General features: G+C 38.5%; 1 long non-coding RNA gene across 1 annotated transcript in view; it reads left to right on the top strand.

The window, feature by feature from the left end:
* Positions 1-23068, top strand: part of LOC129621496 (uncharacterized) — a 136379-nt gene extending 113311 nt beyond the window's left edge. Inside the window, exon 3 of the long non-coding RNA XR_008699396.1 lies at positions 22404-23068. This is a non-coding gene — a long non-coding RNA (uncharacterized LOC129621496). The remainder of the gene's footprint in view (positions 1-22403) is intronic.
* Positions 23069-26594: the final 3526 nt, after the last annotated feature.

Below are 26594 nucleotides of genomic sequence, written 5' to 3'. Positions count from 1 at the left end.
ATGAGGGGGTTGCCAAATGAGGACCCCTGCCCCCGACCACCGCCACCACATGTGTACTACTTTCCCTCTAAGTCCCAGTCTCCTTTGTTCTTTATTAAGGAGTGAAAATGGATAGCTGCCTTTTCAGGTGCCTAGTCCAAGTGCAAAATGATTCTAAGGACTGAAATCTGTGATTACTATTTGATAGGCTTGAGCAATGCCTGGTCCGTGGGAGGGTGTCCACAATGAAGATGAGAAGGAGCCACTTACTTACTTCTTGCCGGTGGGGGAACCATACTCTCCTTGATTCCCCTCCAGGCATGTGGTTCAAGTCATCTTGGCCAGTAGCAGCAACTGGGGCCCAAGCTGCACTGGGTCCACAGGAAACTTCACAAAGGTTTAGGCATGGAAAGCATTTGGAGCTGTGTTGGTCTCAGCTGTGGGGACAAGTGGGGTGCAGCCAGCAACCCCACTCTCAGCTGCCAGAGTGCAGGCAGAGGGCCTGCCTCCTTCCAGAAGGCATTTCCAATAAAGGGGATACATTTCTTTCATTAGAAAGAAAACAAATCCAGATTGACAATGTCACAGCATTTTTCAAGAGAAGAAGGAAACCATTTCCAAATGTCCTCAGTGAGCTCCTCTGGTGCACCTTTGGATGAGGCTGGCATGGGGAGGGAGATGTGAATTTACATAGAAAGTGAAAGGAGACCCCCACAATTCCACCATCAAAACCTCCCTCCTCCAGCTAAACGATGCTTGTTTGGCTACATCATAGGCTATTAGGGCTTGAGGAGACAAAAAGGGCACTCTCCCTGTTTTGCAGATGAGAACACAAAGCCCAGGGATTCCAAAGAACTCGACCAGCAGTTAGGACAGAGCTGCAGCCAGAACCTGTAACTCCTAATCCCAGTCCAGGGTGTTTTCTGGCATATCCCATTCCATACAACCATCGCAACTGAACACACTTCTACTCATGTGTAGCTGATGCTTGAAAGCAATGGTTCTCAAACTGGATACATGTTATAAATGCCTGGTGAGCTTTGAAAGAACACCAGTAACACCTAGGAGTCATACCCTGAGACTTGTATTTAGTGGGCCTGGCATGAGGCCCCAACACGGGTATTTCTAAAAGCTCTCCAGATGACATGTACAGGATTGAGAGCCCAAGATTGAGAGCCAGTACTTTAAGGAATATAAAGGTGAAAACAATGTGTTCCCTTTCTTCTAGAAATTCAGAGGGACTGGGGAATATATAAATAACATCCAAGCTCTCATGCAAGATGCTATAGATTGTCTAACAAGAATACAAATCTTGACTAACATTTTTCCCCAGAAGGTTAATCCAAGTAAATACTACTGTTTATTCCACCTAAGCAAAGCTTGCTCCCCTTTTCAGGCCAATCTCAAATCACCCCTCCTCCATGAAATGTTTTTAACAAGACTCAAAGACAGTTGGCATACCTCTTCTCTGAACTCCTACACTGCCTACAGACTGTAGGTAACTGACTCAGCACCAAGTTACATTTGATTTCTATTGTTATGCTGTAGTCATCATGAAATGGAAACTTCCATTTCTTCAGTGTGTACTAGGTGCCAGCAATTCTGCTTTTTGCTTTCTGTACATTGCCACAAATATTCCCAGGAGCTCCACAAAGAGGGCATCAATATAGCTGTTGCATAGATTGAGAAAGTGAGGCTCAGAAATGTTAAGTATCTTGCCCCAAACCAGCTAGCTAGTAAGGACATATGAATCTGCATGCCTTATTAAGTTCTTTCAAATGCATCATTTTATGTCAAATATAAACACTATTCCTTTATTATAACATGTACTACTAGTATGTTACTCTGCAAGCTGTAAACTTCTTTGTTCATTCTCTTCTTTAATCCTGACTATAGCTCTACCTCTTGAGAAACCTATATACAGGTCAGGAAGCAACAGTTAGAACTGGATATGGAACAGCAGGCTGGTTCCAAATAGGAAAAGGAGTACGTCAAGGCTGTATATTGTTACCCTGCTTATTTAATTTATATGCAGAGTACATCATGAGAAATTCTGGGCTGGAAGAAGCACAAGCTGGAATCAAGATTGCCGGGAGAAATATCAATAACCTCAGATATGCAGATGACACCACCCTTATGGCAGAAAGTGAAGAGGAACTCAAAAGCCTCTTGATGAAAGAGAGTGTAAAACTTGGCTTAAAGCTCAACATTCAGAAAACGAAGATCATGGCATCTGGTCCCATCATTTTATGGGAAATAGATGGGGAAACAGTGGAAACAGTGTCAGATTTTATTTTTCTGGGCTCCAAAATCACTGCAGATGGTGACTGCAGCCATTAAATTAAAAGGCGTTTACTCCTTGGAAGGAAAGTTATGACCAACCTAGATAGCACATTCAAAAGCAGAGACATTACTTTGCCAACAAAGGTCCATCTAGTCAAGGCTATGGTTTTTCCAGTGGTCATGTATGGATGTGAGAGTTGGACTGTGAAGAAAGCTGAGCGCTGAAGAATTGATGCTTTTGAACTGTGGTGTTGGAGAAGACTCTTGAGAGTCCCTTGGACTGCAAGGAGATCCAACCAGTCCATTCTAAAGGAGATCAGCCCTGGGTGTTCTTAGGAAGGAATGATGCTAAAGCTGAAACTCCAGTACTTTGGCCACCTCATGTGAAGAGTTGACTCATTGGAAAAGACTCTGATGCTGGGAGGGATTGAGGGCAGGAGGAGAAGGGGACGACAGAGGATGAGATGGCTGGATGGCATCGCTGACTCGATGGACATGAATTTGAGTGAACTCCGGGAGTTGGTGATGGACAGGGAGGCCTGGCGTGCTGCGATTCATGGGGTTGCAAAGAGTCGGACACGACTGAGCGACTGAACTGAACTGAACTGATAGCTCTGCAGTCAGCTTTATTTGGCAAGCAAGGGAATTAAGTCTGAAAAATTAGATAGAAGCTCAGGATCCCATGGCCTAGCCAGAAACCCAACTATTCTGATTGCGAGTGCAGAACTATTTCTACTCCTGTCATATACCATGAGTCAAGCTTTGTTCCTTGTTCACCTAAAGTCCTGTAAGGGTAAAGACTGTGTTTTTATGTTTCTCCTGTATTCCCCATATGTACCAGATATGCAGCCTGTGCCTTTATTAATTGATTTGCCAAGAAGTAGCAAGCATATCCTTATGAGGCATCCCGTCCCTAAGGACATGAATAACAGAACGCTTGTAGTACTCTGGGGACTGGAAAGAACTGCTGAAAAAAACCATGACTGGTTTTTTCTAGTGCTATGACTAAGTCATGTTCTTTAAAAAAAAAAAAAGCCTTCCAGTCACTGTTTATGAAGGTATGATTCTCAACTATCTGCATCAACAGAAACAAAAAACTAATGTGAATTAAGTGACCTGCTTAAGATCATGAAATGAACCAATGGAAGAGAGAAAATTTCCATCTGCCTCCCTCCAAAGTCTCTGATTTGAATCCAAGTCACCTACCTATGGCATAGCAGTGTTTTTTTACGTATTTAGTCAGAGCTGACCTCATTTCCCAAAGGACTCCGAGTGGTTTGCAATATGAATAGATACAAGTAAAGATAAAATATAAACAAATGAAGATAACCAAGGATGGAAAAAAGGGGAAAAAAAGGTCAAGGAAAATATTTTATTAGAGAAGAAACATTGCCTAAAGCCCAAAACACTGCAGTGCATTTAAAATTGATCTTCCATGTGTGGAGTTCAGTTGATGAGGTATTTTTAAGGTCTCAGTAATTCCTCTGGGGCTTTACTCCATGCCAGATATTGACCCAGAAGTATGATTAAAGCAATCAAACTGTAGAATTTATCCCCAGGATGTGGTCAACATACTGTATTTATGCATCTGTGGTTAAAAGGCAAATCTGTCCTTCGAGACTGATGTTGCCAAAAGACCACGTCAGTGCTTTGTGCAGAACAGAATTTTTATTTCAACAACTCTGAATCATGTCCATTCATTCGTTTAGCAAGTATTGTGACAATAAGTCATCTGCCAGGAACTGGGAAATGCACTAGAAATTCAAAGTCACATAAGACACGGACTCTTTCCCACAGGGCTTCTCAGTCAAGAGGAACAAACAAAATTTATAAGCCTCTCGGCTTATAAATTACCAACAAAACTGTAATAAGATTCTAGAGGTGTCTATAAGGGGTGCAAATGCAGGACTGGGGACAACCACTTCACTGAGATTATCTCTTGTTTCTTATCTTCTAACACAATCTAATTACAAGGACACTGGGGTTCTGGGTGGAAGGGGCCATCCTCAGTAAAGCGTTGACTTGCTGAACAGCCCAGTATTTCTGATCTGCATGGATAGGCAGGCAAAAGGCAGCAGTTTCAGCTTAAAAATGATGGTCAGCAGGAAGAAGCTGAAAGAATGTAAAGGAATGCTGTGGCAAATATTTTTATCTAGATTATTGAGGCTGGTTTCTTGGCATGGCATAAGTGTTTTATTCTTGGCAATTCTCCATATGATAAAAACATGTTTAAAATCAAATTCAACTTTCTAAATGTTTCTTGAATGCATCCATTCAAGCCACCTATGATCACATTTAAATAAAAAATCTAACATCTTGAGAGAGAGAAGAAATGATGATGTGTATGCAGTTATCAGAACAAAAAACTGGAACCTAGTGACAAAAGTGATCAAATATCTTAATTCTTTGGCTCTCTGGTGAGGACTCAAAAATTGGGAGCAACCTCTTCTGGCTGAAGAAAATGTTAATGGTTATAAAAAATTTAGTACGAATACAGAAGAATTGACAAAGCAATAGTTGCAAAAGCAACCTGCATATAGAACTTACTGTGGGGGGCGGTCCTAAGATGGTGGAGGAATAGGACAGGGAGACCACTTTCTCCCCCACAAATTCATCAAAAGGATGTTTAAACGCTGAGTAAATTTCACAAAACAACTTCTGAATGCTGGCAGAGGACATCAGGCACCCAGAAAAGCAGCCCATTTTCTTCTAAAGGAGATGTTTTATCAATGGTGCTGTATAGAAGGAAAAGTCTTGAGACTACTGTAAAAATAAGACTGAAAACCAGAAGCAGGAGGCTTACGTCCAAATCCTGAGAACACCAGAGAACTCCTGACTCCAGGGAACATTAATCAATAGGAGCTCATCAAACGCATCCAAACCTACACTGAAACCAAGCACCACCCAAGGGCCAACAAGTTCCAGAGCAAGACATACCACGCAAATTCTCCAACAACACAGGAACACAGCCCTGAGCTTCAATATACAGGCTGCCCAAAGTTACTCCAAAACCATTGACATCTCATAACTCATTACTGGACACTTCATTGCACTCCAGAGAGAAGAAATCCAGCTCCACCCACCAGAACACCGACACAAGCTTCCCAAACCAAGAAATCTTGACAAGCCACCCGTACAACCCCACCCACAGTGAGGAAACTCCACAATAAAGAGAACTCCACAAACTGCCAGAATACAGAAAGGCCACCCCAAACTCAGCAATATAAACAAGATGAAGAGACATAGGAATACCCAGCAGGTAAAGGAACAGGATAAATGCCCACCAAACCAAACAAAAGAGGAAGAGATAGAGAATCTACCTGATAAAGAATTCTGAATAATGATAGTGAAAATGATCCAAAATCTTGAAATCAAAGTGGAATCACAGGTAAATAGCCTGGAGACAAGGATTGAGAAGATGCAAGAAAGGTTTGACAAGGACCTAGAAGAAATAAAAAAGAGTCAATATATAATGAATAATGCAATGAATGAGATAAAAAACACTGTGGAGGCAACAAATAGTAGAATAACGGAGGCAGAAGATAGGATTAGTGAAGTAGAAGATAGAGTGGTAGAAATAAATGAATCAGAGAGGAAAAAAGAAAAACGAATTAAAAGAAATGAGGGCAATCTCAGAGACCTCCAGGACAATATTAAATGCCCCAACATTCGAATCATAGGAGTCCCAGAAGAAGAAGACAAAAAGAAAGACCATGAGAAAATACTTGATGAGGTAATAGTTTAAAATGTCCCTAAAATGGGGAAGGAAATAATCACCCAAGTCCAAGAAAACCAGAGAGTCCCAAACAGGATAAACCCAAAGCAAAACACCCCAAGACACATATTAATCAAATTAACAAAGATCAAACACAAAGAAAAAATATTAAAAGCAGCAAGGGAAAAACAACAAATAATACACAAGGGGATTCCCATAAGGATAACAGCTGATCTTTCAATAGAAACTCTTCAGGTCAGGAGGGAATGGCAAGACATACTTAAAGTGATGAAAGAAAATAACCTACAGCCCAGATTACTGTACCCAGCAAGGATCTCATTCAAATATGAAGGAGAAATCAAAAGCTTTACAGACAAGCAAAAGCTGAGAGAATTCTGCACCACCAAACCAGCTCTCCAACAAATGCTAAAGGATCTTCTCTAGACAGGAAATACAAAAAGGGTGTATAAACTCGAACCCAAAACAATAAAGTAAATGGCAACAGGATCATACTTATCAATAATTACCTTAAATGTAAATGGGTTGAATGCCCCAACCAAAAGACAAAGACTGGCAGAATGGATACAAAAACAAGACCCCTATATATGTTGTCTACAAGAGAGCCACCTCAAAACAAGGGACACATACAGACTGAAAGTGAAGGGCTGGAAAAAGATATTCCATGCAAATAGAGACCAAAAAAAAGCAGGAGTAGCAATACTCATATCACAAATAGACTTTAGATAAAATAGACTTTAAAACAAAGGCTGTAAAAAGAGACAAAGAAGGACATTACATAATGAACAAAGGATCAATCCAAGAAGAAGATATAACAATTATAAATACATATGCACCCAACATAGGAGCAGCGCAATATGTAAGACAAATGCTAACAAGTATGAAAGGGGAAATTAACAATAACACGATAATAGTGGGAGACTTTAATACCCCACTCACATCGATGGATAGATCAACTAAACAGAAAATTAACAAGGAAACACAAACTTTAAATGATACAATAGACCAGTTAGACCTAATTGATATCTATAGGACATTTCATCCCAAAACAATGAATTTCACCTTTTTCTCAAGTGCACACAGAACCTTTTCCAGGATAGAACACATCCTGGACCATAAATCTAGCCTTGCTAAATTCAAAAAAATTGAAATCATTCCAAGCATCTTTTCTGACCACAATGCAGTAAGATTAGATCTCAATTACAGGAGAAAAACTATTAAAAATTCCAACATATGGAGGCTGAACAACACGCTGCTGAATAACCAACAAATCACAGAAGAAAGCAAAAAAGAAAGCAAAATATGCATAGAAACAAATGAAAATGAATACACAACAACCCAAAACCTGTGGGACACTGTAAAAGCAGTCCTAAGGGGAAAGTTCTTAGCAATACAGGCATATCTCAAGAAACAAGAAAAAATCAAATAAATAACCTAACTCTACACCTAAAGCAACTAGAAAAGGAAGAAATGAAGAACCCCAGGGTTAGTAGAAGGAAAGAAATCTTAAAACTTAGAGCAGAAATAAATGCAAAAGAAACAAGAAAGACCATAGCAAAAATCAACAAAGCCAAAAGCTGGTTCTTTGAAAGAATAAATAAAATTGACAAACCATTAGCCAGGCTCATCAAGAAACAAAAGGAGAAAAATCAAATCAATAAAATTAGAAATGAAAATGGAGAGATCACAACAGACAACACAGAAATACAAAGGATTATAGGAGACTACTATCAGCAATTATATACCAATAAAATGGACAACTTGGAAGAAATGGACAAATTCTTAGAAAAGTACAACTTTCCCAAACTGAACCAGGAAGAAATAGAAAATCTTAACAGACCCATCACAAGCACAGAAATTGAAACTGTAATCAAAAATCTTCCAGCAAACAAAAGCCCAGGTCCAGACGGCTTCACAGCTGAATTCTACCAAAAATTTAGAGAAGAGCTAACACCTATCCTACTCAAAACTCTTCCAGAAAATTGCAGAGGAGGGTAAACTTCCAAACACATTCTATGAGGCCACCATCACCCTAATACACAAATCTGACAAAGACGCCACAAAATAAGAAAACTACAGGCCAATATCACTGATGAACATAGATGCAAAAATCCTTAACAAAATTCTAGCAATCAGAATCCAACAACACATTAAGAAGATCATACACCATGACCAAGTGGGCTTTATCCCAGGGATGCAAGGATTCTTCAATATCCACAAATCAATCAATATAATACACACATTAACAAATTGAAAAATAAAAGCCATATGATTATCTCAATAGATGCAGAGAAAGCCTTTGACAAAATTCAACATCCATTTATGATAAAAACCCTCCAGAAAGCAGGAATAAAAGGAACATACCTCAACATAATAAAAGCTATATATGACAAACCCACAGCAAACATTATCCTCAATGGTGAAAAATTGAAAGCATTTCCCCTAAAGTCAGGAACCAGACAAGGGTGCCCACTTTCACCACTACTATTCAACATAGTTTTGGAAGTTTTGGCCACAGCAATCAGAGCAGAAAAAGAAATAAAAGGAATCCAAATTGGAAAAGAAGAAAAACTCTCACTCTTTGCAGATGACATGATCTTCTACATAGAAAACCCTAAAGACTCCTCCAGAAAATTACTAGAGCTAATCAATGAATATAGTAAAGTTGCAGGATATAAAATCAACACACAGAAATCCCTTGCATTCCTATACACTAAGAATGAGAAAATAGAGAAATTAAGAAAACAATTCCATTCACCATTGCAATGAAAAGAATAAAATACTTAGGAATATATCTACCTAAAGAAACTAAAGACCTATATATAGAAAGCTATAAAACACTGGTGAAAGAAATCAAAGAGGGCACTAATAGAGAAATATAATGTGTTCATGGATCAGAAGAATCAATATAGTGAAAATGAGTATACTACCCAAAGCAATCTATAGATTCAATGCAATCCCTATCAAGCGACCAATGGTATTTTTCACAGAGCTAGAACAAATAATTTCACAATTTGTATGGAAATACAAAAAGCCCCGAATAGCCAAAGCCATCTTGAGAAAGAAGAATGGAACTGGAAGAATCAACCTGCCTGACTTGAGGCTCTAATACAAAGCCACAGTCATCAAGACAGTATGGTATTGGCACAAAGACAGAAATATAGATCAATGGAACAAAATAGAAAGCCCAGAGATAAATTCACGCACCTATGGACACCTTATTTTTGACAAAGGAGGCAAGAATATACAATGAAGAAAAGACAATCTCTTTAACAAGTGGTGCTGGGAAAACTGGGAAACCACTTGTAAAAGAATGAAACTAGAACACACTCTAACATCGTACAACAAAATAAACTCAAAATGGATTAAAATTCTAAACGTAAGACCAGAAACTATACAACTCCTAGAGGAGAACATAGGCAAAACACTCTCCGACATAAATCACAGCAGGATCCTCTATGACCCACCTCCCAGAATATTGGAAATAAAAGCAAAAATAATCAAATGGGACCTAATTAAAATTAAAAGCTTCTGCACAACAAAGGAAACTATAAGCAAGGTGAAAAAACAGCCTTCAGAATGGGAGAAAATAATAGCAAATGAAGCAACTGACAAAGAATTAATCTCAAAAGTATACAAGCAACTCCTGCAGCTCAACTCCAGAAAAATAAACAACTCAATAAAAAAATGGGCCAAAGAACTAAATAGACATTTCTCCAAAGAAGACATACAGATGACTAACAAACACATGAAAAGATGCTCAACATCACTCATTATCAGAGAAATGCAAATCAAAACCACTATGAGGTACCATTTCACGCCAGTCAGAATGGCTGCGATCCAAAAGTCTACAAGCAATACATGCTGGAGAAGGTGTGGAGAAAAGGGAACCCTCTTACACTGTTGGTGGGAATGCAAACTAGTACAGCCACTATGGAGAACAGTGTGGAGATTCCTTAAAAAACTGGAAATAGAACTGCCTTATGATCCAGCAATCCCACTGCTGGGCATACACACCGAGGAAACCAGAATTGAAAGAGACACGTGTACCCGCAATGTTCATTGCAGCACTGTTTATAATAGCCAGGACATGGAAGCAACCTAGATGTCCATCAGCAGATGAATGGATAAGAAAGCTGTGGTAACATATACACAATGGAGTATTAATCAGCCATTATTTTTTTTTTTTTTTTTGAAAATAAAGCCTTTTAATTATCACACTTGCTACTGGATTAGACACAGAGGATTCACAGTGAGGGTAATGATGAGCGCACTTGGCAAAAACAGGCTAAGAATACATTTGAATCAGTTCTAATGAGGTGGATGAAACTGGAGTCTATTATACAGAGTGAAGTAAGCCAGAAAGAAAACACCAATACAGTATACTAACACACATATATGGAATTCAGAAAGATGGTAATGATAATCCTGTATGTGAGACAGCAAAAGAGACACAGATGTATAGAACAGTCTTTTGGACTCTGTGGGAGAGGGAGAAGGTTGAATGATTTGGGAGAATGGCATTGAAACATGTATAATATCATATGTGAAACGAAACACCAGTCCAGGTTCGATGCAGGATACAGGATGCTTGGGGCTGGTGCACTGGGATGACCCAGAGGGATGGTCTGGGGTGGGGGGGTGGTTCAGGCTTGGCAACATATGTACACCCGTGGCAGATTCATGTTAATGTATGACAAAACCAATACAATATATAAAAAAAAATTGTACGTAGGAACAGATTGGTTTACTAATTTACCTTCTCTGGTGAAAACAATTCATGTTAGAAAAAAATTCACTAAAAGTTTGTACTTTTTCTGTAAAAAAAAAAAAAATTTAAAAGAAAGAAAGAAAAGGGAAATGTAAGCTGGGGGGAAAAAAAAAAAAGGGAAGAACTTACTGTGATTGATTCCAGTATATGTGTCTGGAGAACTCCCAAAGCAGAGCTTCATGGAAAATTGATACAAGCCTAGTGTTAGCTCAAGGCATATAAATTTTTCTGTAAAGCAAAAGCAGGTAAGGTAACTTTTAAAGAAAGTAATATAAAATTTATCCTTGCATTAACTCATAGGTTGGAAGTTGGAAAAAAAAAAAAAACTATCAGTTCGGTTCAGTCACTCAGTCGTGTCCGACTCTTTGCGACCCCATGAACCACAGCACACCAGGCCTCCCTGTCCATCACCAACTCTTGGAGTTCACCCAAACCCATGTCCATCGAGTCGATGATGTCATCCAGCCATCTCATCCTTTGTCGTCCCCTTCTCCTCCTGTCCCCAATCCCTCCCAGCATCAGAGTGTTTTCCAATGAGTCAACTCTTCGCATGAGGTGGCCAAAGTACTGGAGTTTCAGCTTTAGCATCATTCCTTCCAAAGAAATCCCAGAGCTGATCTCCTTCAGAATGGACTGGTTGGATCTCCTTGCAGTCCAAGGGACTCTCAAGAGTCTTCTCCAACACCACAGTTCGAAAGCATCAATGCTTCGGCACTCAGCCTTCTTCACAGTCCAACTCTCACATCCATACATGACCACAGGAAAAACCATAGCCTTGACTAGACGAACCTTTGTTGGCAAAGTAATGTCTCTGCTTTTTGATATGCTATCTAGGTTGGTCATAACTTTCCTTCCAAGGAGTAAGCATCTTTTAATTTCATGGCTGCAGTCACCATCTGCAGTGATTTTGGAGCCCAGAAAAATAAAGTCTGACACTGTTTCCACTGTTTCCCCATCTATTTCCCCTGAAGTGATGGGACCAGATGCCATGATCTTCGTTTTCTGAATGTTGAGCTTTAAGCCAACTTTTTCATTCTCCACTTTCACTTTCATCTGGTTACTAATTGTTAAAAAATAATTCAGCTGTTGTATCATAAGCATTCTCTCATATAATTCTCACAACCCTGCATGGAATGTCCAACGATCCTTATTTTCATGGCTTGGGACAGGTAGGTGTTGGCTAAACATCCCATGGGTGATGGGCTTTCTAAATGAAAACCACACCCTGCCTTCTCCCTCCCCTCCTTTCCCTAGGCAGCCAGACTATTCATAGTGTAGATAGTCTTTCACTTGTTTCCCCAAAGTCAGTCTTTCCCATGACTTTCTCCCCTACCTTTCCTCCTTTCTAATTCTCCATGATCCTCAAGCCCCTCCTTTTACCATAAAATATATTTTGTTTTGTCATTGGCTTTCACTGATTAACATTTTTTTCCGAATTCTATTCCATTATAAGTTACTATTAGATATTAGGTATAATCCCCTGTGCTATAGAGTAAGTCGTTTTTGCCTATCTATTTTATTATGGTAATTTAGGTCTGTTAATCCCATACCCCTAATTTTTCCCTCCCCCACTACCTCTCACCTCTGGTAACCAAGTTTGTTTACTATGTCTGAGAGTCTGTTTCTGTTTTATATGTGCATTCGTTTGTATAATTTTTTAGATTCCACATGTAAGTTATATCATACAACTTTTGTCTTTCTCTGTTTGACTTATTTCACTAAATATAACATTCCCTAGGTCTATCCATGTTGATGCAAATGGTAATATTCCATTTTTTCCGTGGCTGAGTAATATTCCCTATCTTCCTAAGTCAGTCATCTATTGATGGGTCCTTGGGTTGTTTCCATGTCTTGGCTCTTGTCAATAGTGCGTCTCTGAACATCTGGGAGCATGTATCTTTTCAAATTAGAGCTTTACTTTTTCCAGATACATGCTCAGGTGTGGGATTGCTGGATCCCATGATAGCTCTATTTTTAGTTTTTTAAGGAACCCACATATGGTTTTCCACAGTGCACCATTTTACATTTCCACCAATAGTGTGCAAGGGTTCCCAACATTTATGATTTCTATATCTTTTGATGATAGCCATTCTGATTGATGTGAAATACATCATAGTGGCTTTTATTTGCATTTCAATAATAATCAGCAGTGTTGCACATCTTTTCATGTGCCTGTTGGCTATCTGTATGCCTCCTTTGGGAAAATGTCTAAGTCTTCTCCCACTTCTTGATTGGGTTCTTTGTTTTTTCAATATTGACTTATATGAGCTGTTTCTGTATGTCAGATATTAACCCCTTCTTGGTAGCATCAGTTGAAAATATTTTTCCCATTCTGTAGGCTGTCTTGTTGTTGATGATTTCCTTCACTATGCAAAAAATTGTAAGCTTTATTAGGTTCCATTTGTGTATTTCTTTTGCTTTGGAAGAGTGATCTTAGAAATTATTACTACAATTTATGTGAAAGACTGTTTTGCCTATGTTCCTATCTAGGAGTTTTATGGTGTCAAAGCTTACATTTAGATCTTTAAGCCATTTTGAGCTTATTTTTATGTATGGCATAAGGGAATGTTTTAATTTCATTGATGTACACATAGCTGCCCAACTTTCCAAATACCATTTGTTAAAGAGACTGTCTTTTCTCCATTGCATATTCTTGGCTCCTTTGTCACAAATAAATTGACTAGAGGTGTGTAGGTTTATTTCTGTACTCTAGATCAATGGCACAGAATGGAGAGTGCAGAAATAAACCTACCTGCATATGTATATATGTATATCTTTTTTGTGCCATGCTGTTTTGTAGTATACTGTAAAGCCTGCAAGGGTCATACCTCCAGTAGGCTCTTTTCTCTAGTTTGCTTTGGAAATTCTATGTATCTGTGGCTCCATAGAAATTTTAGGATTATAGTTCTAGTTCTATGAAAAATCTCATGGTTACTTGATTGTTGTTGTTTAGTCACTAGGTCATGTCCACCTCTTTGCCACCCCATGGGCTACAGCATGCCAGGCTTCCCTGTCCTTCACTACCTCCCGGAGTTTGCTCAAATTCATGTCCATTGAGTTGGCGATGCAATCCATCCATCTCATCTCTGTCACCCTCTTCTCCTCCTGCTCTCAATATTTCTGAGCATCAGGGTCTTTTCCAATGAGTTGGCTATTCGCATCAGGTGGCCAAAGTATTGGAGCTTCAGCATCAGTCCTTCCAATGAATATTCAGGGTTGATTTCCTTTAGGATTCATTGGTTTGATCTCCTTGCAGTCCAAGGGACTTCTCCAGTACCACAGTTTAACAGCATTCAGCCTTCTTTATGGTCCAACTCTCACATCCGTACATGACTACTGGAAAAACCACAACTTTGACTAGGCAGACTATTCTCAGCAAAATGATGTCTCTGCTTTTTAATACACTGTCTAGGTTTGTCATAGCTTTTCTTCCAAGTAGCAAGTATCTTTTAATTTCATGGCTGCAGTCACCATATCCAGTGACTTCAGAGCCCAAGAAAATAAAATCTGCCACGGTTTCCATTTTTCCCCTTGTATTTGCCATGAAGATGGGACCAGATTCCATGATGTTGGTTTTTGACTGTTGAGATTTAAGCTAGCTTTTTCACTCTCCTCTTTCATCTTCATCAAGAGGCTCTTTAGTTCCTCTTCCCTTTCTGCCATTAGGGTAGTATTATTTGCATATCTGAGATTGTTGATATTTCTCCAAGCAATCTTGATTCTAGTTTCATCCAGCCAGGCATTTTGTATGATATACTCTGTATAGAAGTTGAATAAGCAGGTGACAATATACAGCCTTGATGTACCCCTTTCCCAGTTTTGAACCAGTGCATCGTTCTATGCCTGGTTCTAACTGTTGCTTCTTGACCTGCATACAGGTTTCTCAGGAGACAGCTAAGGTGGTCTGGTATTTCCATCTCTTTAAAAATTTTCCAGTTTGTTGTGATCCACACAAAGGCTTTAGCATAGTCAATGAAGCAGAAGTATATATATATATATATATATATATATTTTTTTTTTTTTTTTTTTTTTTTTTTTTTTCTGGAACTCTCTTGCTTTTTCTATGATCCAGTGGATGTTGGCAAATTGATGTCTGGTTCCTCTGCCTTTTCTAAATCCAGCTTGTACATATGGAAGTTCTTGGTTCATGTACAGTTGAAGCCTAGACTGAAGGATTATGAGCATTACCTTGCTAGCATGTGAAATGAGTGCAATTTTTGCAGTAGTTTGAACATTCTTTAGCATTGCTCTTCTTTGGGATTGGAATGAAAACTGACCTTTTCCAGTCCTGTGGCCATTGCTAATTTTTTCAAATTTGCTGGCATATTGAGTGCAGGACATTCTCAGCATCATTTTTTAGGATTTGAAATCACTCCACTGGAATTCTATTACCTCTACTAGCTTTGTTTGTAGTTATGCTTCCTAAGGCCCACTTGATTTCCAGGATGTCTGGCTCTATATGAGTGACAACATCATTGTGGTTATCCAGATAATTACAACCTGTTTTGTTATTTTGATAGGGTTTGTACTAAATCTATAGATTGCTTTGAATAATATCACTAAAATTAAAAATATTAATTTTTCCAATCTAAGAACTGGGATATATTTCAATCCTCTTTAATTTCCTTTACTAATGTTTTATAGTTTTCAATATAAATGTCTTTCACCTCCTTCAGTTCAGTTCAATCGCTCAGTCGTGTCTGACTCTTTGCGACCCCATGAGTCACAGCACGCCAGGCCTCCCTGTCCATCACCAACTCCCGGAGTTCACTCAGACTCATGTCCATCGAGTCAGTGATGCCATCCAGCCATCTCATCCTCTGTCGTCCCCTTCTCCTCCTGCCCCCAATCCCTCCCAGCATCAGAGTCTTTTCCAATGAGTCAACTCTTTGCATGAGGTGGCCAAAGTACTGGAGTTTCAGCTTTAGCATCATTCCTTCCAAAGAAATCCCAGGGCTGATCTCCTTTAGAATGGTCTGGTTGGATCTCCTTGCAGTCCAAGGGACTCTCAAGAGTCTTCTCCAACACCACAGTTCAAAAGCATCAATGCTTCGGCGCTCAGCCTTCTTCACAGTCCAACTCTCACATCCATACATGACCACAGGAAAAACCATAGCCTTGACTAGACGAACCTTTGTTGGCAAAGTAATGTCTCTGCTTTTGAATATGCTATCTAGGTTGGTCATAACTTTCCTTCCAAGGAGTAAGCATCTTTTAATTTAATGGCTGCAGTCACCATCTGCAGTGATTTTGGAGCCCAGAAAAATAAAGTCTGACACTGTTTCCACTGTTTCCCCATCTATTTCCCATGAAGTGATGGGACCGGATGCCATGATCTTCGTTTTCTGAATGTTTAGCTTTAAGCCAACTTTTTCACTCTCTACTTTCACTTTCATCAAGAGGCTATTTAGTTCCTCTTGACTTTCTGCCTTAAGGGTGGTGTCATCTGCATTTCTGAGGTTATTGATATTTCTCCCAGCAATCTTGATTCCAGCTTGTGCTTCTTCCAGCCCAGCGTTTCTCATGATGTACTCTGCATATAAGTTAAATAAGCAGGGTGACAGTAAATAGCCTTGACGTACTCCTTTCCCTATTTGGAACCAGTTTGTTGTTCCATGTCCAGTTCTAACTGTTGCTTCCTGACCTGCATGCAGATTAGCTGAGTTCATTTCTAGGTAGTTTTTTGATATAATTTTAAATTAGATTTTTGTAAACTTTTGCTTTCTGATATCTCACAATGCGTATAAAAATCCAAGATATTTCTGTTTGTTAATTGTATACTACATTGCTTAATTCATTCATTAGTTCCAATAGTCCTAGGGTGGAGACTTTAGGGTTCTTTACATAGAGTACCATGTCATCTGAAGATAGTGACAATTTTACCTCTTCCCTTCCAATTTAGATATTTTTAATTTCTTTTTCTCATCTGATTGCTATAGCTAGTATTTCCCATATTGTATTGAATAGAAGTGTTAAGAGTAGGCATCCATGTTTTGCTTCTGAATTTAGTAGGAAGGCTTTCAGCTTTTCACCATTGAGTATTTTGCTCACTATGCATGCTCATGCTCAGTCGCTCAGTCGTATCCAACTCTTTGCAACCCCATAAACTGTAGCCTGCCAGGCTCCTCTGTCCATGGGATTATCCTGGCAAGAATACTGGCATGGGTTGATATTTCCTCCTCCAGGAGATCTTCCTGACCTGGGGATTGAACCTGTGTCTCCTAGGGCTCTTGCATTGGCAGGTGGATTCCTTACCACTGAGCCCCCTGGGAAGCCCAGGGGCTGTGGGTTGTCATAAATAGCCTTTGTTATGTTGAGATATGTTCCCTCTATATCTACTTTGAGATTTTATCATGAATGATTCTTGAATTTTATCAGAGCTTTTTCTGAATCTATTGACATGATCATGTTTTTGTCTTTGCTTTTGTTAATGTGGAGTATCACATTGCTTGATTTGCATATGTTGAAACATTCTTGCAACCCTGGAATGAACTCAGCTTGATCATGGTGTATATTCTTTTTATGTTTTTGTTTGTTTGTTTTTTGGATTTGGTTTGCTAGTATGTTGTTGAGGATTTTTGCATCTGTTAATATATTCCTCAAAGATATTAGCTTGTACTTCTCTTTTATGGTAGTGTCTTGGTCTGGTTTTCTAATGGTGGCCTTGTAGAATAATTTTGGAATGTTCCCTCTTCAAGTTTTTGGGAATAATTTGAAAAGAATAGGTACAAGTTCTTATTTATATAATTGGTAGAATTCACCAGTGTATCCCTCCAGTCATGGACATTTGTTTGCAGATTTTTTTAGATTACAGATTCTGTTTTACTTCTAGTGATTGGTCTGTTCAGATTATCTGTTTCTTCTTAAATCACTCCTGACAGACTGAAGGTTGCTAGAAATTTGTCCATTTCGTCTAGACTGTCCAATTTAGCATGTAAGAGTTCGTGGTATTCTCTTGTGATTTTTCGTATTTCTGTGCTGTCAGTTGTTATTTCTCCTTTGTCATTTTAATTTTAATTATTTGGATCCTATGTATTTTCTTCTTCAGAAACCTTACTAGAAGTTTGTTAATTTTGTCTTTAGAAAAAAACAGCTCTTGGTTTTTATTGATCTTTTCTATTGGTTTTTACCTCTATTTTTAAAAAATTTACTCTCTAATCTTTTTTAGTTTCCTCTACTGACTTTGGACTTTGTTCTTTTCCTAGTTCTTTTAGATGGTAGGTTATGTTGTTTTACTTCAGACTAGTTTCTTGAGGGAAATCTGTTTCACTATGAATTATTTAGAACTTCTTTGGTTGCATCCTATAAATTTTGTAAAGTTGTGTTTTCATTTTCTTTTGTCTCAGGGTATTTCCTGATTTCTTTGATTTCATCAGTGTCCATTGGGTTTTTCACAGCATGTTGTTTAATCTCCACATATTTGTTCTTTTCTTCTTTTTCTTTCTGTGGTTGATTTTTAGTTTTGTATTTTTGTGATCAGAAGAGATGCTTGAAATAATTTCTATTCTCTTAAATTTTGAGGTTTGCTTTGTGTCCCAGTATGGGGTCTATCCTGGAGTACATTCCATGCAGGCTTGAAAAGAATGCGTATTCTGCTTTCTTTTGGATGTGTTGTCCCTGTTGTTATTCAGTTGCCAAGGCATGTCTGACTCTTTGTGACCCCATGGACTGCAGGATGCCAGGCCTCCCTGTCCCACACCATCTCCCAGAATGTGCCCAAGTTCATATCCATTGAATCAGGGATGCCCTCCAACCATCTCATCATCTCTCACCCTCTTCTCCTTCTGCCTTCAATTTTTCCCAGCATCAGAGTCTTTTCCAGAGAGTTGGCTTTTCACATCAGGTGGCCAAAGTATTGGGGCTTCAGCTGTAGTATCAGTCATTCATCAGAATCAATTAGTATTCAGGGTTGATTTTGTTTAGGGTTGACTGGTTTGATCTCCTTGATGTCCAAGGAAATCTCAAGAATCTTCTCCAGCACAACAATTAGACAGCATCAGTTTTTAGCGCCTTTACTTTCTTTATGGTCCAACTCTCACATCAGTACATGACAACTGGAAAGACCATGGCTTTGACTATGTGGACCTTTGTAGATAGAGTGATGTCTTTGCTTTTTAATACACTGTCTAGGCTTGTCATTGCGTTCCTTCCAAGAAGCAACTGTCGTCTAATTTACTGGCTGTAGTAAAATCTGCAGTGATTTTAGAGCCCAAGAAGAGGAAATCTGTCACAGCTTCCACCATTTCCCCTTCTATTTGCCATGACGTGATGGGACTGGATGCCAAGATGTTAGTCTTTTTAATGTTGAGTTTTAATCTGGCTTTTTCACTCTCTTCTTTCACCCTCATCAAGAGACTCTTTAGTTCCTCTTCACTTTCTGCCATTAGAGTGGAATTATCTGCATGTCTGAGGTTGTTGACCTTTCTTCTGGCAATCTTGATTCCAGCTTGTAACTCATCCACCCCAGCATTTTGCATGATGTACTCTGCATGTAATTTAAATAAACAGGTGACAATATACAGACTTCTCATTCTCCTTTCCCAATTTGGAACCAGTTAGTTGTGTCATGTAATGTTTTAACTGTTGCCTCTTGAACTGCATACAGGTTTCTCAGGAGAAAAGTAAGGTGTTCTGGTATTCCCATCTCTTTAAGAGTTTCCCACAGTTTGTTATGCTCCACACAGTCAAAGGCTATAGTGTAATCAATGAAGCAGAGGTAGATGTTTCTTTGGAATTCCCTTGCTTTCTCTATGATACAGAGAATGTTGGCAGTTTGATTTCTGATTCCTCTACCTTTTCTAAACCCAGCTTGTACATCTGGAATTTCTCAATTCAAGTATTGCTGAAACCTCACTTTAAGGATTATGAGCATAATCTTAAGTGCAATTGTCTAGTAGTTTGAAAGTTCTTTAGCACTGCCCTTCTTGGGAGTTGGTATAACGATTGACCTTTTCCAGTCCTGTAGCCACTGCTGGGTTTTCCAAATTTCCTGACATATTGAGTGCAGCACTTTAATAGGATTAACTTTTAGGATTTTAAATAGCTCTGCTGGAATTCCATCACCTTCACTAGCTTTATTTGCAGGAGTGCTTCCTAAGGTCCACTTGACTTCATACTGAAGGGTGTCTGGCTCTAGGTGAGTGGCCATACCACTGTGGTTATCTGGGTCATTAAGATCTTTTTTGTACAGTTCTTATGTATATCCTTGCCATCACTTCTTGATTTCTTCTGCTTCTATTAGGTCTTTATGGTTTATATCCTTTATTGTGCCCATCTTTGCATGAAATATTCCTTTGATAGCTCCAATTTTCTTGAAGAGATTTTTACTCTTTCCCCTTCTGTTGTTTTTCTCTATTATTATTATTATTTTGCATTGTTCATTGAATAAAGCCTTCTCATCTCTCATTATTCTCTGGAACTCTGCATTCAGTTGGGGGTACCTTTCCCTTTCTCCTTTTCTTTTCACTTCTCTCCTTTCCTCAGATATTTGTAAAGCCTCCTCAGACAACCATTTTGCCTTTCTGCATTTCTTTTTCTTTGGGATGATTTTGGTCAGTGCTTCCTGTACAGTGTTATGAACTTCTGTCCATAGTTCTTCAGGCATTCTGTTTACCAGATCTAACCCATTATATTTATTTGTTACCGCCACTGTATAATCATAGGGGATTTGATTTAGGTCATAACTGAGTGGCCTAATGGTTTTCCCTGCTTTATTTAGTTTAAGCCTGAATTTTGCTTTAAGGAGCTGATGATCTGAGCCACATTCAGCTCCAGGTCTTGTTTTTGCTGACTGGATAGTCCTTCCCCATCTTTGGCTACAAAGAATGTAATCAGTCTGATTTTGGTATTAACCATCTGGTGATATCCATATGTAAAGTCACCTCTTGTGTTGTTGAAAAAGGGTGTTTGCTATGACCAGTGCATTCTTTTGGCAGAATTTTGTTAGCCTTTGCCCTGGTTCATTTTGTACTCCAAGGCCAAACTTGCCTGTTATTCCAGGTATCTCTCGGCTTTTTACTTTTGCATTCCAGTCCCCTGTGATGAATAGGACATATTTTTTTTGGTCTTCATCCTAGAAGGTCAGGTAGGTCTTCATAGAACTGCTCAACTTCAGCTTTTTCAGCATCAGTGGTTTGGGCATAGACTTCGATTACTGTCATGTTGAATGGTTTGCCTTGAAAACAAACTGAGATCATTCTGCAGTTTTTGAGGTTGCATCCAAGTACTGCATTTCAGGCTCTTTTGCTGATTATGAGAGCTTCTCCATTTCTTCTACAGAATTCTTGCCCACAGTAGTAGATATAATGATCATCTGAATTAAATTTGCCCATTCCCAATCATTTAGTTCACTGATTCCTAAGATGTTGATGTTTATTCTTGCCATCTCCTGCTTGACCACATCTAATTTATCTTGATTCATGGACCTATCATTCCAGGTTCTTAAGCAACACTGTTTTTTTACAGCATTGGATTTTACTTTCATCACCAGACACATCCACAACTGAGCATTGTTCCACTTAGGCCCAGCCACTTCATTCTTTCTGGAGCTATTAGTAATTGTCCTTCACTTTTCCCCAGTAGCATATTAGACACCTTTTGACCTGGAGGGGGGGGTGCTCATCTTTGGGTGTCACATCTCTTTGCCTTTTTAAACAGTTCATGGGGTTCTCATGGCAAGAATACTTGACTGTCTTGCCATTCCCTTCTTCAGTGGACCATGCATTGTCAGAACTCTCCACTCTGACCTGTCTGTCTTGGGTGGCACTACACGGCATGGCTCATAACATCATTGAGCTACGCAAGCCTCTTCATCATGAGAAGGCAGTGTTCCATGAAGGCACTTTTGGATGTAGTTTCCTGTAGATAGTAATTAAACCCAACTCATCTGTAGTGTCATTTATGGCCTTTGTTGCCTTGCTGAATTTCTGTTTGGATGATCTATTGATGTCAGTGAGGTGTTAAAAATCTCCTATTATTACTGTATTATTGTCTATTTCTCTCATGTCTCTTAGTATTTTATCTATATATGGAGATACTCATGTATTGTGTGCATGCTGTGCTATGCTTAGTCGGTCAGTCATGTCCAACTCTTTGCAACACCATGGACTGTAGCCCACCAGGCTCCTTTGTCCATGGGAGTTCTCCAGGCAAGAATACATGTTAAAAATTATAATATCTTCTTGTACTCATCCCTTTATAATTATATAATGCCTTTCTTTTTCTTTAGTTAAAGCCTTTGTTTTAAGGTCTATTTTGTCTGATATGGGTATTGCTACCTCAGCTTTCCTGTTGCTTCCATTTGCATGAAATATTTTTATTCCATCCCATCATTGTCATTCTGGGTGTGGTTTTTACCATGAAATGAGTCACTTACTGGCAGCTTATTGCAGATATTTGGTGTTTTTTTCTTAATCCAATCAGCCACTCTGTCTTTTGATCAAAACATTTATTCTGTTGCTATGAGAAGTGGTTATTGATTGGTATGTATTTTAGGGCCATTTTGTTCCATGATTCCCCGTGGCTTTTGTAGTTCTCTTTGTTCTTCTTTTTTTCTGTTGTGATTCGATGATTTTCTTTTGCAATATGCTTGAGTTCCTTTCTTTTGATTTTTATGATTCTATTGTGTTTTTGATTTAGGTTACCATAGGGTCATGTCAGCAATACGTGAACCATGAAGTTCCAGATGTTCAAGCTGGTTTTAGAAAAGGCAGAGGAACTAGAGATCAAATTGCCAACATCCACTGGATATCGAAAAAGCAAGAGAGTTCCAGGAAAACATCTATTTATGCTTTATTGACTATGCCAAAGCCTTTGATTGTGTGGATCACAATAAACTGTGGAAAATTCTGAAAGAGATGGGAATACCAGACCACCTGACCTGCCTCTTGAGAAACCTATATGCAGGTCAGGAAGCAACAGTTGGAACTGGACATGGAACAACAGACTGGTTCCAAATAGGAAAAGGAGTTCATCAAGGCTGTATATTGTCACCCTGTTTATTTAACTTATATGCAGAGTACATCATGAGAAACGCTGGGCTGGAAGAAGCACAAGCTGGAATCAAGATTGCTGGGAGAAATATCAATAACCTCAGATATGCAGATGACACCACCCTTATGGCAGAAAGTGAAGAGGAACTAAAAAGCCTCTTGATGAAAGTGAAAGTAGAGAGTGTAAAACTTAGCTTTTAAAGCTAAACATTCAGAAAACGAAGATCATGGCATCCGGTCCCATCACTTCATGGGAAATAGATGGGGAAACAGTGGAAACGGTGTCAGACTTTATTTTGGGGGGCTCCAAAATCACTGCAGATGGTGACTGCAGCCATGAAATTAAAAGACGCTTACTCCTTGGAAGGAAAGTTATGACCAACCTAGATAGCATATTCAAAAGCAGAGACATTACTTTGCCAACAAAGGTCCGTCTAGTCAAGGCTATGCTTTTTCCAGTGGTCATGTATGGATGTGAGAGTTGGACTGTGAAGAAAGCTGAGCGCCGAAGAATTGATGCTTTTGAACTGTGGTGTTGGAGAAGACTCTTGAGAGTCCCTTGGACTGCAAGGAGATCCAACCAGTCCATTCTGAAGGAGATCAGCCCTGGGATTTCTTTGGAGGGAATGATGCTAAAGCTGAAACTCCAGTACTTTGGCCACCTCATGCAAAGAGTTGACTCACTGGAAAAGACTCTGATGCTGGGAGGGATTGGGGGCAGGAGGAGAAGGGGATGAAAGAGGATGAGATGGCTGGATGGCATCACCAACTCGAACGTGAGTTTGAGTGAACTCCGGGAGTTGGTGATGGACAGGGATGCCTGGCGTGCTGCGATTCATGGGGTCACAAATAGTCGGACACGACTGAGCAACTGAACTGAACTGAGGGTCATGTATGTTGGTCCATAACTATACCAACTTGCTTTAAACTCTCAGTCATTCAAGTTCAAACACGTTCTTGAAGATTATTAAGTGCTCTCTACATTTTGTGTTTGATGTCCTATTTTATATATTCATGCTTATACTTTTACTGCTTATTGTAGTTATAATTACTTTTAAATTTTTTATATTTTTTAATGTATGTACTGATTATTTATATAATCTTCATTCCTTACTTTATATCTGCCTTTCCTATAGTGGCTTTTCCTTTCTTATAGATTCTTTCTTCTTTGCTATTTAGAGAAGACCCTTAAATATTTATTTTTAGGGTATGTTTAGTATTGCTGAATCCTTTTATCTTTTGCTTGTCTGAGAAATATTTTATCTCTTTATTCTAAATTATAATATTTCAGAGTAGAGTATCCTATGTTGCAGGGTTTTCCCCTTCAGGGCTTGGGATACATCATGCCACTCCCTTCTGGCCTGCAAAGTTTCTGCAGAGAAATTAGTTGATAACCTTATGAGGGTTCCTTATAAGTGACTCCTTGTTTGTTTCCTGCTGCCTTTAGAATCCTCTTTTATGTCTAACTTTTGCCATATTAATTTTGACATGTCTTGGCATGGGACTGCTTGGGTTTGTCTTGTTTGAGACCCTCTGTGCTTCCTGTACCAGGATACATGTTTCCTTTTTAGGTTTGGGAAGTTTGGGGCCATAATTTTTAATATAATTTTTATTTGGAGTATAGTTGATTTACAGTGTTGTATTGGTTTCAAGTGTACAGCAAACTGGTTCAGTTATATCCATTCTTTTTCAGATTCTTTTCCCATATAGGCTATTACAGAATTTTGAGTAGAGTTTCCTGTGACATAGAGTAAGTCCTTGTTTATTATCTATTTTATATATAGTAGTGTATATATGTTAATCCCAAATTACTAATTTATCCCCCGCAACCTTTCCCCTTTGGTAATCATAAGTTTGTTTTTGAAGTCTGAGAGTCTATTTCTGTTTTGTAAATAAGTTCATTTGTATAATTTTTTAAATTCCACACAGAAGTGATATCATATGATATTTATCTTTCTCTGACTTACTTCACTCAGTATGACAATCTCTGGGTCCATCGACTTGCTACAAATGGCATTATTTCATTCTTTTTTATGGCTGAGTAATATTCAATTATACTTATGTACCACATCTTCCTTATCCATTCCTCTGCCAATAGATATTTAGGTTGCTTCCAGGTCTTGGCTGTGGCAAATAGTGCTGCAATGAACATCGGGGTGCATGCATTTTTTCAAATTATAATTTTCTCCAGATATATGACCTTGAGTGGAATTCCTGGATCTTATGTTAGTTCCATTATTAGTTTTTTAAGAAACTGCCATACTGTTATCCATAGTGGTTGTACCAATTTACATTCCCACCAACAGTTTTGAAGGGTTCCCTTTTCTTCACACCCTCTCCAGAATTTATTGTTTGTAGATTTTTGGTGACAGTCATTCTGACTCGTGTGTATACTTCATTATAGTTTTGATTTCCTTTTCTCTAATAAGTAGCAATGTTGAGCATTTTTCTAATATCACTGATGAATACAGAACCCAAAATCCTGAACAAAATACTAGCAGACCAAATCTAACAATATATTAAAGGATCATACACCATGATCAAGGTGATTTATCCCTGAGATGAAAGGACTTTTCAATATCTGCAAATCAATTTGTGTGACTCACCACAGTAACAGACTGAGGAATAAAAACCATATGAATATCTCAGTAGATGCAGAAAATCTTTTGATAAAATTCAATACCCATTTATGAAAAATATTCTCCAGAGAGTCAGCATAAAGGGAACCTACCTCAACATGATAAAGACTATATATGACAAAGAAAACATCATACTCAATGGTGAAAAGCTTAAAGTGTTTTCTGTCAGATCAGGAACAAGACAAGAATGTCCACTCTTGCCACCTTTATTCAACATAGTTTTGAAAATCCTAGCTATTCCAATCAATGAAGAAAAAGAAATAAACAGAATCCAAATTGGAAAAGAGGTAAAACTGTCATTGTTTGCAGATGACATGATACTATATACAGAAAATCCTAAAGATGCTGTGAGAAAATCACTAGAGCTCATGAGTGAATTTAGTAAAGATACAGGTACAAAATTAATACACAGAAATCTCTTGCACTTCTATACACAAACGACAGAAGACTAGAAACAGAAACTAAGGAAACAATCCATTTACCATCTCATCAAAAAGAATAAAATATATAGGAACAAACTTACCTGTGGAGGCAAAAGACCTGTACTCTGAAAACTATAAGACACTAATGAAAGAAATTGAAGATGATACAAACAGAAAGATATATCATGTTCTTGGATTGGAAGAATCAATATTGTCAAAGTGACTTTACTACCCAAGATTCAATATCATCCCTATCAAATTTCCAATGGCCTTTTTCACATACCTAGAATGTTTTTTAATGTGTATGGAAACACAAATGACCCCAAATAGCCACAGCAATCCTGAGAAAGAAAAATGGAGCTGGAGGAATCAAACTCCCTGACTTCAAACCACACTACAAAGCTACTGTAATCAAAACAGTATGGTATTGGTACCAAAACATAAATATAGATCAATGGGACAGGATAGAAAGCCTACTAATAAACTCATGCACCTATGGTCAATTAATCTATGACAAAGGAGGCAAGAATGCACAACGGAGAAAAGACAGTCTTATTAATAAGGGGTGCTGGGAAAACTGGACAGCCATATATAAAGAATGGAATTAGAACATTCTCTAATATATTATACAAAAATAAACTCAAAATGAATTAAAGAGCCAAACATAAGACCAGATACTGTAAAACTCTTAGTTGAAAACAGAGGCAGAACATTCTTTGACATAAATTCCAGCAATCTTTTTGGATCCACCTCCTAGAATATTGAAAATAAAAACAA

Source organism: Bubalus kerabau, chromosome 10 (genome assembly GCF_029407905.1).
Source record: "Bubalus kerabau isolate K-KA32 ecotype Philippines breed swamp buffalo chromosome 10, PCC_UOA_SB_1v2, whole genome shotgun sequence".
Classification (NCBI taxonomy): domain Eukaryota; kingdom Metazoa; phylum Chordata; class Mammalia; order Artiodactyla; family Bovidae; genus Bubalus; species Bubalus kerabau.
This window is presented reverse-complemented; position numbering and strand designations above follow the sequence as displayed.